Source organism: Mus pahari, chromosome 1, assembly GCF_900095145.1.
Source record: "Mus pahari chromosome 1, PAHARI_EIJ_v1.1, whole genome shotgun sequence".
Taxonomy (NCBI): Eukaryota; Metazoa; Chordata; class Mammalia; order Rodentia; family Muridae; genus Mus; species Mus pahari.
This window is the reverse complement of record NC_034590.1, coordinates 135,948,403-135,963,422: the sequence shown is the minus strand read 5'-3', so window position 1 is coordinate 135,963,422 and position 15,020 is coordinate 135,948,403.

Genomic DNA, 15,020 nt, shown 5'->3' with positions numbered 1-15,020 from the left:
GAGAGAGAGAGAGAGAGAGAGAGAGAGAGAGAGAGAGAGAGAGAGAACCATAGGAAGATGTGAGGAGTACCTCTTGGTGGTGTGTGGGGTGTATATTGTGTGTGGGAGGGGTAACTAAGGGTGGATATGATCAAGGTATGTTATATACATGTATGAAATTGTTAAAGAATAAAAGAAAGTTATTTTTAAAACAATGAAGAAATAATTAGTAGTATTAATAACACAGGCATAAGTAGTGTTGAAATTGCTTCTCCAGGTTGCTTAAAGGCTAGAGAAGGAAAGTGAGGGAGTTTAGTAGGCAAGAGTTACAGGTTTAGCACGCGCAGCTATGGATGATGAGGCAGAAGCCTATGCTGATTTTCGTTTGGATCTTCCCGAGTAGGTAGGTGTGTGTGTGTGTGTGTGTGTGTGTGTGTGTGTGTGTAATGATTTTTTTAAAAATTTCTGGTCTCTACTGATTTTAAAAAGTAAAATTTTAAATGGTGAAGTGTGGCTAACACACGCGATGATCTGCATTTATGTTAAAGAATTGCCTTGATAGCATGTGATGTATATGCCCACATCTCAGAACTTGGGAGACCAAGGCAGGAGGACTGGGGGTCTCAGGCCAGACTGGGCTACAAAGCAAAGCCTTGTCTCCAAAACAAAGCAAACACACAGAGTTATTCCCTTGGTTAATTTAATCAAGATGCTAAGCACGGTTTTGCCTTTACTTTGTAATTCATTCATTCAGTTAACTTTTTTTTTTTTAATCGGTTGTTCTTTTCTGTAAGTGGAAGGTGCTGGAGTCAACTCCAGGTCTTACATTCACACTGCTCAAATACTCCAGCAATGAGCCATATCTCAGGTCCCCAGCAGCATGTTTTGCTTTATTTTTATTTATTATGTGTGTGTTTATCTGTGAGCAAGGGTGCACATGGACCTTGGTGTGCATGGGAGGTCAGAAGGAAGTTTTGTAGGTTCAGTTGTCTCCTTCTGCATTTACAGACAAATTCAGGTCACATTGGGCAAGTGCTTTGCTCACTGAGCCAACTTGCCAGCCAGTGATTACATGTATTATACAGTGTGTGCGTGCGTGCGTGCGTGCATGTGTGTGTGTGTGTGTGCGTGCGTGCGTGTGTGTGTGTGTGTGTGTGTGTGTGTGTGTGTGTGTGTGTGTGTGTTCAAATACCCACAGAATTGGGGGACTGGAGGAACAGAAGTTCTAGGTCCTGTGAGCTACCCAATGTTAGTAAAGATGATCACCTTGGGTCCTCTGGAAGTGTTGCTCTAAACAGCTGAGTCATCCTTCCAGCCCCACGATTGCATATTCTGATCCAAGCTACAAAAGCAAATAAACCGTCCACTCAAGGAATCCATGCTCTAGTGAAAGAAATAAGGGAGGAGATTAGTAGCATGGATTGTGGAAAGACTTATAATCTAGTAACCAGGGTGGCATGGTAAAAAGACCTGGCTCCCAGAACCCTGGCAGGCTTAGCTCAGACATCTGTCCAGATGTGCCAATATTCAATACCAAGTTCTCAGAAAAAAAACAAAAAACAAAAAAAAATCTCAATCTTGATTTTCTGACATGCCTGATATTTGAAAGATTGACTCTCTGTGGTAGGGCCACACAGGAGTCACAAAACCAGGTCTGTGTCTCAAAGGTCCCAAGAAAGCAAGGAGATTCACAAAGAAGTTCTGCCATGGCGTCGACCTTTGGAGTCAGTCTCCTGCTTGTCTTTCTCAGGAAGCTTGCAGAGAAACTTGGGCATGTTTACTGTGGGTGGATGCTTATTTTCTTACTGATAACAAAGCCAGAAAGAGGAAATGGCATTGCTTCGCCCATAGGGAGGGACAGCCCCTGTAAATATAGGCAGGCCTGTATATGTTTATGCTCTTAATGTTTTCTTTTAAGATGTATTTATTTATTATATGTAAGTACACTGTAGCTGTCTTCAGACACACCAGAAGAGGGCGTCAGATCTCATTACAAATGGTTGTGAGCCACCATGTGGTTNCTGGGATTTGAACTCATGACCTTTGGAAGAGCAGTCAGTGCTCTTAACTGTTGAGCCATCTCTCCAGCCTGCTGTTAATGTTTTCTTGGGAGTATAATAATTTTGAAAATTTCTCTACAAGGCTGATAGGGTATGCCATTAGAGGAAGGGCTGACGCACTGTAAAGTGTTTGGGCCCTGACTCTCCTCTAAGAAAAGTGTTGCACATGCCATTTAAAGGTGTGGTGAACAACACACCTGCAGCTGCTCACTTAAAGGTCTCATGTCACAGCCCCATAGCCTTTTATCTGTTCTTAATGGTTTTTGAGACAGAGTTGCATGTATTCCATTCTGGTCTTGAACTTCATATGTACCTGAGGATGACTTTGAACTTGGGATCTTCCTGCCTCTGCTTCCCAAGTGCTGAGATTGCAGGGGGTGTGCCTCCCCATACGATCTATGTGGTGCGGAGAGCAAGCCCAGGACTTTGCTCATGCTTAGTAAGTGATGAACTAACCAAACAATATCCCTAGTCTTTTATCCAAAACCCTTGAGCCATGAATTGAAGAGTTGCTAATTTTTAAAAGAAATATGGTAATGCATATTATTACAGAATCCCTTCAGGAAAGACTGGGCCAGTACTCTATAATTCAACAGTTCTCACCCCATGAGTCATAACCCCTTTGGGGGGGGGTCAAATGACCCTTTTATAGGAATTGCATATCAGATATCCTGCATATCAGATATTTACATTATGATTTGTAACAGTAGCAAAATTACAGTTATGAAGTAGCAACAAAAATAATTTTATGGGTGGAGATCACCATAGCATGAAGAACTTTATTAAAGACTCACGGTGTTAGAAAGGTTGAGAACCTCAGCTATAATTAAATATAGGATGTGTGCCCATCAAAGTGTGCAATTATTTAATACTGATAGACTAAGGATCGGAATGGATTTACATCAGTGCAGGTCAGATTTTGCTGCCAAAATATTTTTGGGCATCAGACTTTTAGTTTCAGGGATAAAACACTAAAATTCCAGAATTATAGTCATGATACCTTAGACTTGCGTAAAACTTTATTTAATTGGGGAAGCAGAGGCAGGAAGTTCACTGCAAGTTTGAGGCCACCCTGGTCTACCCAGAGAATCCCAGGCCATCCAGAACCCTGTCTTAACAGAGTAAAACCTTTCTCTAAGAGCTGAGGATGTAGCTCCGAGGCACAGTGGTTACCTTACACTCAGTGTGCCATGGGTTCGATACCCCGCACTGCAACACAGTAAGTAGAAGATAAAAGAGCAACCTCTAAGTAACTCCAGAAAGCAAACAACTGTGTGGCCAATGCTATGAGTAGCTGTGATCAGTGGAGCTAGACACGGTGGACTGGGTAGAATAGAACCCTTTCTGCTCTATGTCATGCACCTGAGTAACAGTCACCAGGAGCTGCTGAGGGGACATAGATGCACTGTCAACATTCACCTCTGTCCCCAGTCTCTGCTTCTGGGTCTTGGCTACCTGAAGAAAGAGGTCTCCATTTGGTAAACACGGGGGTGTAACTATGCCCACTGAACCTCCTTAATCGGAGTATCTGAAACCCAAAATGCAAGCTCCAAAACATTTTCATCAACGGACCCTCCACCTCGGCTCTCCTGCGGCTTCCTCTCAGGCCAGGCCTCTCTGGCATCAGCATCTGCCTTAGTTCAGGTTACTAGTGGTGTGAAGAGACACCAGGGCCATGGCAATTCTTATAAAAGAAAACACTCAACTGGGGCCGGCTTAGAGTTCAGAGGTTTAGTCCATTATCATCGCGGTGGTAAGCATGGCAGCATGCAGGTAGATGTGGTGTTGAAGAAGGAGCTGAGAGGTCTACATGGGGAGCTGCAGGAAGACAGAGACACACTGAGCCTGGCTTGAGCATCTGAGACCTCCAAGCCCACCCACAGTGACATGCCTCCTCTGACAAAGCCACGCCCACTTCAGCAAGGCCACACCTCCTAATAGTGCCACTCCTTATGGCACTGTTTACATTCAATCAACCACAGCATCCTTCCACACATGATGGGTGCATCTGTAGCAGAAGGCCCTTCTGTGAAGAGCCTTAGGGTACCCACTGGGACCTGCAGAGACAGAAGAAGAACTGATGGATATGCTTTTGATAGCTGCCTGTATACTTCCCAGGGACAAAACCCTATGACTCATAACCAGCTAACAGTTACAGGCAACTGATACCTCCCAAGCGGGTTGGAAGGGATCTTGTTGCAAAGGATCCTCTGGGAGTTGTTGCTTTGGGAACCGTTAGGTGAGGATGATTAACTCAGCTACTTGTTTTGGCAACTCCCGTTTTTCCACACAACCTTTTACAGACATGGCAGCCTAACAGTTGCTAGATCCATCTGGGACACTCTCCTTCTTCTGGAAGACTGGCAGAACTTGTGGTTGTTCTACGGAGGAGAGGGTGGGGACCACGCTTTCTCAACGGGCCACACCGTGAGCAATCTCTGATCTGTCTCCTGGGATTCCAATTGGCCAGTGCCATGTACTGCTACCTGGGCAGTGAGGTTTGGAAGATGGCGTGGAAACCAGGTGAGGGTTTTGCTTGTTTGTTTCTCACTGAGGGCTTTACGTACTGAGGGAACATAAGAATAGTAACAGGGATATTGCATCATCCCATATCAAGTCAAGAAATTGATATCTCATTCTGATTTACTTATCTAAGACATGTCTACTATTCATGGAGTCTATGCTGTGAGCTGTTTTGTCAGATACGAGCTCTAACTATAATGAGCTTAGGCTTGCATCACGTACTTGGGGTATGTCGTGGGTGTGTGCCTGTATAACAGAGGGAACTTGTAAGACGAAGGGCAAGCAAGCAGAGAAGCGAGCTGCCAGGGCAATGGAGAGAATCAGAGACGACGGAGTAGGCGTGAGCCAACACACATGGTGGGATCGCAGGAAACAATAAGCTGAGTGGTTTTAGAGACGGACCTGCACGGGTACATAAGATTTTCACTGGCCAGTTAGGGGGTAGGAGGATGCCTTAGAGAGAGTATCTTAAAAACAAAACAAAACAAATCAAACAAGCAAACAAACATAGAAACCAAAAGCCCTTCTGGGAGAAGTCCAATATCTAGAGAAGCACTAGAAAAAAAATACATTGAGTTGTTTTGTAACTTGAGTGCCAGACAGGTAGGGACTTCTTCTTTCAGGATGGCAGGAGAGAGGTCTAACCTGGAGCACTCTTTCAAAGGAGTTCAAGCTGGGTGTGATGTCACTGTGGGAAAGAGCCCTGGGTAGACAGCCTGAGTCCCACAAGATCTACTAACAGACAGAGCAAGGAGAATGAGGGATGGGTGGTGTATTAGTTAGGGTTCTCTAGAGTCACAGAACTTACGGATAGTCTCTATATAGTAAAGGAATTTATTGATGACTTACAGTCTGCAGTCCAATTCCCAATAATGGTTCAGTAGTAGCTGTGAATGGAAGTCCAAGGATCTAGCAGTTGCTTAGTCCCACACGGCAAGCAGGCAGAAGAGCGAGAGCCAGACTACCTTCTTCCAATGTCCTTATATGGTCTCCAGCAGAAGGTGTAGCCCAGATTAAAGGTGTGTGCCACCACACCTTTAATCCCAGATGACCTTGAACTCGGAGATCTCCCTGTAGCCACTATGCCTCAAGATCTAGATCAGAAACTTCTATCTCCCAGCCTCCAGATTAGGGTCACTGGTGAGTCTTCCAATTCTGGATTGTAGTTCATTCCACATATAGTCAAGCTGACAACCAGGAAGAGCCACTACAGGTGGGGAGGACGGTTCCATGGAAGCCTTGGAGAGAGCTGCTGAGTAGGGTGGCAAGCAGGTCAGCCAGGACGCCTCTGCCGGTAAGGATCAGGCCGTTTGCAGCTGGGGTTTCATGTGAAGGTTGAGTGCTGATTCACAAAAAATCAAAGCATAAGAGGAAGTGTCCCCTGCGGTCCCTGCTCAGGGGCAGAGCAGGTCAGATGGTTGCAGATTACCGTGTGCAGCCAAGGCAGGAGAGAACGCTTTCTGGTCGCTTACTCGCTCTTTACAGTTTACCCTACCTTACGTTTTAGCTTTTTAAATTGCGAGATGTGACATGTAGAAAACATATAAAACAACAAAGGGTTATTTGGTAGAGGTGGGATAGGAATTTGACGGAGGTTTTACTCATGCTAGGCAAGTCCTCTACCTACACCCCCAGCACCAACAAGGTCTCACCATGCAGCCTTGGCTTGCCTGGAGCTCACTAGGTAGATATCAGGCTGGCCTCAAAATTATAGAGATCTGTCTGTCTCTGCCTCTGCCTCCCAAGTGCAGATATTAAAGGCATACATTGCCATGTTTGGCTGCATGCATAGATTTAATTAAGGCTCAACCCTCCAGGATCATAAGGGGGCCTCAGATCCCTGGAACTTGGAGTTAAGGGCTGTTATGAGTTGCCATAGAGGTGCCAAGGAACTGAACTGGGTCCTCTGCAAGAGCAGCAAGTGCTCTTAACCATGGAGCCATCTCTCCAGCCCCAAGGCTCAATTCATTTTTGTGAAGCCAATGACCCTGTCACCACCTCCCAAGTATGGGATCAGGACACCTGCAGCACACCCAAAGCGTCTGGTTCATGGGATCCTTTTTCACAAGACAGAAAGTAACATCATTTGGACACATTTCAAGTTCAGCCAGGAACCGGTTCTGTCTACCCCGAGGAGGGTCAGTTGCTGAAGAGTTCGACCCAATTCTTAGTCCCAGGGATAGGAGAAAAGGATGGGGGAACTCAGAGCTGTTATAAACCTGATGTGGGGAAGGAGGGCTGCCAGATTCAGACATATTAACAGTGACCGGGGGCTTCGGTGTAGCTCTGTGGTAGTCTAGTTGCCTGGTATGTACAAGGTCCCATGATGGACCTCCAGTACAATTAAAAACTAAATAATTCCTTCCCAGAATTCCTCAAAATGAGGACCAGCCTTAGGCTGTAAATGCAATGACCATCAGGCAAGCTAAACAGCTTGCAAGCTGACTCAGACTTAGATCGAGACATAATCTTAGACCTATAGGGTTCGAAGCCACAGGCAAAGATGACAGGACAAAAACAAACAAACAAACAAACAAACAAACCCCAAACCTCAAGACCCTAGGGAAACGTCATCCACTGTTTCAATCGGAAAGTTACTATGAAAACATGGGGCAGCCTGCCTTCATATATTTTATGATCTAGAAAGAAAGAAAGACAGAAAGAAAACCTACAGCTAATCATAACCCTAATATAGTACCTTTCTAGCTATTTCTTTATGAACGAACACATACGCATGGGATTTTCAGCACTAAGAAACCTATGAGGTAGGTCATACTATCTTCTTTCCTTGCTGTTGTTTTGAGGTAGGGATTTGCCATGGAGGTCTTCTTGGATGGGAACTTGCAGTGTAGATGAGGTTGGTCTGGAACTGGCAGCAATCTTCTTGCCTTCACTCTCCTTTCTAAAGGGAACACAGGCTCCAGTAGGTCCACTCGCATGACTAGAAAGTGACAGAATTGCGACTTGCCCCCAGGTCTGTGGGATTTTAAATCCAAAGCTTTTTCTCCTGAACAACATGCTTTTATCTAAGCCTCTTCTTCAGTGAACAGAAAAAAAGTACAGTGCCTCTAAGAACTTGAGCTAAGGGCACTCACATACGTTTGTTGAAGGACGGGGAGTTAGCTTCGACGATGCCATCGTTTCAATTCTGGTTGTTCTCAGTGCAGAGGCTGGGCTGCAGATATTTCAGATGCATTGGCTATTGTTATTTTTAAAGATGCTTTGGTGATTTGTTTATTTTTATTTTATGTCCATTAGTGTTTTACCTGCATGTCTGTGTGAGAGTGTAGGATCTCCTGGAACTGGAGTTACAGACAGTTGTGAGCTGCCATGTGGGTGCTGGGAATTGAACCCCCAGCACCCACGTGGTAGAACAGCCAGTGGTCTTAATTGCTGAGCCATCTCCCCAGCCCCCATGCTAGTTTTTAAATCAGTGATAGTCTTTCTTGGTATTACTGTACACACACACACCCACACACACACATACACATACATACATAATTTTATATTTGTGTGTATACTCAAGTATCTGCCTGCGCATATATATGTGCATAGGCATGTTCATGTGTATATACATGTGCCTGCACACATGTGAGCACATGCATGTGAAGACCAGAAGATAGCCTTAAGTTTCACTATCTTTTTAATCAGTCAGTTGGAGGGGGCATACATGTGTTCATGGATACCGTGTGGGAGTGCCTCATTTTGAGTGTGGCAGTCAGAGATATCTGCGTTCTGCAGATAAAACTCAGGTCACAAGGCTCATGTAGCAAGTACCTTTGCCCACTGAGCCCCTTACCTTGGGTTTTGAGGCAGGGTCTGTTCATTGGCTTGAAGCTTGCTGATTAGTCTAGGTTGGCTAGTCAAGGAACCCCGCGGGATCTGCCTGTCTCTGCCATCCAGCACTGGAATTACACTGCACACTGCCAGGCCTGGTTTTCCTGCCTGGGTCTTGGCTTTCAAGCTTCAGGGTCCCGCTCCGGCATTTACTAAAGCTGCTCAGCCTCTCTCTCATTTGGTATTGTTAAGGAAACTACCAACTCCAGGCTTTAAATTGTTGCCAAAGAGGAATTAGGACTTGTTTTTTGTGGCCTTTGGTGCATGGAGTTCATTTTTACAAGGGAGTGATTATAATTTGTGAGTTTCCCATGCTCTCCTTTCTTTCTTTCTTTCTTTCTTTCTTTCTTTCTTTCTTTCTTTCTTTCTTTCTTTCTTTCTTTCTTTCTCTCTCTCTCTCTCTCTCTCTCTCTCTCTCTCTCTCTCTCTTTCTTCTTCTTCTTTTTTTTTTTTCGAGACAGGGTTTCCAGGGTTTCTCTGTATAGCCCTGGCTGTCCTGGAACTCACTCTGTAGATCAGGCTGGCCTCGAACTCAGAAATCTGCCTGCCTCTGCCTCCCGAGCGCTGGGATTAAAGGTGTGTGCCACTACTGCCCGGCTGCTCTCCTTTCTCTTGGACATTAACTGTACATTTACACAGGAGCTCCACTAAAGCAAAACCTGCCATCTTGTGCACAAGTGTGCTGGATAAAGCCGGCTCAATAGCCAGAATAAATGGTGCTGAGTGTCCTTCCTAAATAGTGTATATGTTCTTTTAGTAAGAATATATTAATTTAATTAACTTTAAAAATTATGTATTTTAATTGTTTCTATATGTAACTTTTATGAACAATGCAACGAGCTGGTGAAAAGTTTATATAATTTTCTCCCTTTTCTTTTTAAATTTACATTTTATTGTTCTATGGTAGGAATCGGATGGTAAAATTATGAAGGCAAATTATTTAATACATGCATTATTTATATGCATGTGTATGTGTGTGTGTGTTTTGTTTTGTTTTATTTGAGACAGGCTTTTTGTGTGTAGTCCTGGCTGTCCTGGAACTCACTCTGGAGATCAGGCTGGCCTCGAATGCTAAGATTCTCCTGTCTTTTCCTCTCGTTGGGACAAAAAAAAAAAAATTGTTTTGTGCTGTGACTTGAACCCAGAGCCTCATTCAAACAAAGTACCTATGTATCCCTGAGCTACAGGTCGGGTCTAGAGATGCTTTTGTAAATGGCTGGAGCAGTTTGGTCTATAGCTTGGTGGTTCAACTCCTAAAACCAAAACCAACAGAACATTACACAACAGGCTGGAACAGATTCTAAAGGCAAAAGCAAGATACCTGGCTTCACACACGTGGATTTGCCTTGGGTTTCCTTATTTTTAAATTGATGCTACTGAGCAGGGGTTTTGTTTGTTTGTTTGTTGTTGTTTTTTTGTTTCCTTGTTTGTTCTGGCATAGTATCTCACTGTTTCACCCACTCTGGTCTTGAACTTGAATCCTCCTAAGTCAGTGACTGGGATTATAGCTGTGTGCCACTGTGCCTGGCTCGATGTTAAACATGAGAACCTTGTCATTAGTTAGCATGCCTCTTTAACCTCTATTGCATGAGATATTATTATTATTTTGGTTGCATCCCCAATAGCCCCACTATTACCCAAAGCATAATAAGCAATTATGTGCATGCAATTCAATTGTATCTCTGCCCCTAATTTCACTATTGGTCTACGTAAAAAATGCCAGTTGTAATAATACCAAGCAATTATAGTATTTCATAGTACTTATCAGTTTTTAAGCCTAACAATGAATGATGTCTTCACTTTCTGCAAAGGTACCCAGTCACTACACTCATACTGTTGTATGATAAAATGTTTCTAGAGGAGACTACGACACCCATGTCTCTTCACCCCAAATAGAAGCCTATGACAGATCAAAGTGCAGATACCACTAAAGTCCAACTTGGTGAAGCAGTGAGTTTTATTGTGGTTACTTACAGAAATGTGGATGAGGGGTTATTTGCAGGAACAGTAATGACCTCAAGACAACCACAACCACATCATCAAGTCCCCCCACCTCCCTACCCCTCTACCCCCCTGCCAAGTATGGCTAATTGCTCACAAAAGCTGCAAAACCTGGAGTGCTTTTCACAGCCTGTCATAGGCCAACAGAGTCCTTTCTGACTGGTCCAGTTGCTCTAAACCTCTTGCGGGCAGCTCAGCTGTTTTCTGCTTTTCTCAGGTGGCTCATTTCATCTTTTCTGTAGCATGGCTTGTCTAAGAGTCTTTGAAGTTTACAGCTTACTCTGGGAGGGAGGGAGGCTAGTGAGTGTGGTCGATTTCAGGGACTTCCTGAAGCATCTTTGAGTTGTTTCTCTTCCTGCTAAGGAGTTTCCCCTTCAGGATAGAATGCTTCAAACTCCAAGAAACACTTAGACAACACATGTCTCTCTCTATATATTTTTTTCTGTATTTCTATCTTCCTCAATGCAAATTCATAGTGAATTCAGGCTCTAGAGAAATTATTAATTTCTACCTGAATTTAAAATGAGCCTCCACCAAAGGCTTACCTAAAACAGCAGTGATTTTCAGACTGTTAACAAATGACTAAACTGCACTGGTGGATAGTTCAAGTCAGTCAGTAAAGTGCTTGCCTGCCAAGTTATCAGTAGGACCTGAGTTCAATTCTAAGAACTCATATTTAAACAACTTTTAAAAACCGAATGTAATGCTGTGTACCTGTCCTCTCAACCCTAGGAAGGTAGAGCTAAGCACACCCTTCGGGCCTGCTGGCCAGCCATCCTTGAAAGGAAGACTATCACCTCAGGACCCCAAGACCAAGTGCTCAGCACAAAGATTCACTTTCCCCAGAGGGACAGAGGGCAGGGAATAAAAGACAAAGACAGGAGAGGGAGGATGAAGGAGAAGGGAACAAGGGAGAGGGGGGAGGGGTGTTTGTCCCGAAGTGGGACAAAGGACAACCTCTGGATAAAGAGGAGACAGATGAGGCACACAGGAAAATGGTGGTTTATAAAGCTACCAGGGAAAACCCTGTGTTAGGATGAGGTGTTAAATTTTAATTGGGTGTATTAATTAGGTGAACCAAAGGGGCCTTTTGATTGCTGGGCTTCAATACTTTGATATCTGGACCTTGGTATTCAGCCTCAGGAGGACATGGCCAAATAAAGGAATAGAACTTGGGATAGAAGCCTTAGGAATGTCATCTAACTTTTTTTTTTTTTTTTTTTAGCAAGGCAGAGGGAATGGCAGAGAAGGGCAAGGTCTGCCAGAGCCATGCTCGAGCTGGCCAGAGTCCCTTCAGTCCTAGCCTGCCTGGTGAGTTTCAGGCCAGTGAGAGACCTGTCTCAAAAAACATACTGGACACAAAAAAATAGCACTTGAGGTTGCTTGCTGATCTCCGCACACAGATGCACAAATACATGTGCACCCTCATACACACGCACAGCAGCACACAGAGGAAAATCATGTCTATATACCAAATGACCAACACACAGGGCTGGAGAGATGGCTCAGCAGTTAAGAGTACTTGCTACTTCTATAGAGGATTTGGTTTATAGCACCACATGGTAAGTACTGGCTCAGAAGCTCTGATATCCTCCTTTGGCTACTATGTATATTACATGCATGTGGGGCACAGACATATATGCAGGCAAAACACCCACATATTACATAAAGCAAATAAATAAATAAGTAAACTTTAAGAATGACCAACATAGAGTATTTCTGAGCTGTTTATCAGAGTCCATGTAACCAACGTCACTGAATGCTGACGGAATTGTGGGAAGGTCACTGTGATGGTTTGTATATTCTTGGACCAGGGAGTGGCACCATTTGGAGGTATGGCCTTGTTGGAATAGGTGTGACCTGGTTGGAGTAGGTGTGTCACTGTGGGTGTGGGCATAAGATCCTCTCACCCTAGTTGCCTGGAAGTCAGCCTTCCACTAGCAGCCTTTGGATGAAGATGTAGAACTCTCAGCTCCTCCTGCACCATGCCTGCCTGGAGGCTGCCATGCTCCCACCTTGATGGTAATGGACTGAACCTCTGAATCTGTAAGCCAGCCCCAATTAAATATTATCCTTATAAGAGTTGCCTTGGTCATGGTGTCTCTTCACAGAAATGGAAACCCTAACTAAGACAGTCACCAATTTGAACTGATATACTTAGGAAAGCTTGACCAACAAAATGATGAAATGAGACTTAACCCTTGGCTCTGAACTACTGCATAGAGGGTTTAAATTGAGGGTTTGCTGCACATAGCATACACAGTTGTTCTCAAAGCACCTGGGGTGGGGGTGGTTGAGGCAGGAGGATTGAGAGTCTGAGAACAGTCTGAGTTTTTAGCAAGATCCTCTCTTGGGGGAAAAAAAATTAGAATCAACCAAATAAAGACAACACAGTGTAATAGAGTAGATTAAAAAGTATGTTAAAAGGGGTCAGAGCTACCTTTAACCCAAATGGCTTCTGGGTATGGAAAATGGAGAGTTCCTGACTGTGGTTCTTGACTTATATTCCTGCACTGAAGGGGGCTGAGAGTCAGCTGCTCACAGGCTCCATTTTGCTGTCCCTCAGAGAAGGTGGAAGGTATGTCTACTGTCTACTGAGCTCCTTCATGAAGTAAAGACCCCAGAGTACTCCAGGTCCACTATGGCCCCACCCTGAGACTGTATGGCTGGGGATGAAGCCAGTGTAAGAACGTTGAGAGGGTCCTCAGCAATCACACGACCTTTGCACACCAGGCTGACCTATTTATTTCTTAGAGCCACACCCGGTTCTATTCCGTCTTTAGGAAGTGCCAGGATTTCAAGGCCATAGCCTCTTACTGGGTCTCCTTTGAGACCATTTCCATGTCCTTAGGATAACCGCACTTACCAAACATTTCTTTAGTCCATTATTTCACTTTGGACTTGGACTTTTTTGTTTGTTTTTTGTTTGTGGCCTTACTTCTGCCATGCTGAAGATTGAGCCTACGGACTCATCAACACTCTGCCAGTGACCTACAGCCTGCACCCCACTTTGGCTTCCAATTACACTTAAAACTGTTGTGGAGATGTGCAGGTCATTCTTTACCACCCATCACCTCATACCATCCGGTCCCCTCCTTATCCATGGGGCGACGGTTGCTACATTGCTGGGCCTCCTTTCTAGTGCTTTTCTGCTAATTTAAACACTGCTGTGGTTTGGATGTAAAGTGTCCCCCCCTGCTCATGTGAATGCTAGGATTCGAACCTGGGTCTTCTGGAAGAATGGCTAGTGCTCTTAACCACTGAGCCATTTCTCCTGGCTATCACGTGTTTGTTTTACTATATCCTCCCAATCTAAGATGGTATAGGTATGATTTTGTATCCATCAGATATTATATAATACCTTTGGGGGATGGTTGAGCCAGAGTCTCATGTAACTCAGTCTGACCTTGGAGCAAATGTTGGCCTTGAACTCCTGACTTTCTCTTCCAGCCTCTGCTTTCTGCCCAGTGCTGAGAGTATGGGCATTACCATCATTCCTCGTTATTCCTCGTTACATAATAACATTTTGTAAGTTAAAACACTAGCTTTCAGAAAGACAATACTAAAATATGTACAGTGAAAGCTTAAATGAAATGGAAGTGTTAGCCAGGCATGGTGGTGCACTCCTTTAATCCCAGCACTCGGGAGGCAGAGGCAGGCGGATTTCTGAGTTTGAGGCCAGCATGGTCTACAGAGTGAGTTCCAGGACAGCCAGGGCTACACAGAGAAAGCCTGTCTTGAAAAATCAAAAAAAGAAAGAAAGAAAGAAATGGAAATGTTAGGTTTGTAATGTCTATTAACCAAACACCCATTTTGGAAGCAAAGCAAATCTCTGGATGTTCCATAGAAAAACTATCTTGTGCTGACAAGAAGCTCATTAGGTGTTTGCTGGCAAGCCTGATGACTTGAGTTTGATTCCCAAGACACACGTAGTGGAAGGACACAGACTGACCTCTGACCTAAACACACACACACACACACACACACACACACACACACACACACACACACTCTAAATCAATTTAATAAAAATTAAAAAAACAAAACAAAACAAAACAAAAAACAGACGTAGTGATACACACGTTATCTCAGCACCCAGGCCTCAAATTCACAGAGATACAGAATTTGCCTGTCTTTGTCTCCTCGATGGGAATTTAACATTATTTTTTTTTCTATTATAGACAATGAGGTAACTTGGATATTTTGTTTTTGTTGTTGTCATTTAACACTATTTTTTTGTATTTTAGGCAATGAGGTAACTTGGATATTTTGTTTTTGTTTTTGCTGTTGTTATTGTTTTCCTTCTATTCTTTAGTTAGATTACAAAAGAAGAGTTGTGGGGATGGTACAGTTTAAGACCACAAAGGCATCAAGTAGCAAAAGCAAAAGGGGGAACAAAGGTCCTTTCTGGGGCTGCACAGTACCCTACTGCATGGTACCCCACTGCACGATACATCACTGCACAGTACTCCACTGTACTGTACATCACTGCACAGTATCCCAGTGCACAGTACCCCTACTGCACAATACCTTACTGCATAGTACCCTACTGTCAGCTAGGAAAATAGTCTCGTCAGAGGAATGCCCGCTTCCTCCTCCTCCTCCTCCTCCTCCTCCTCC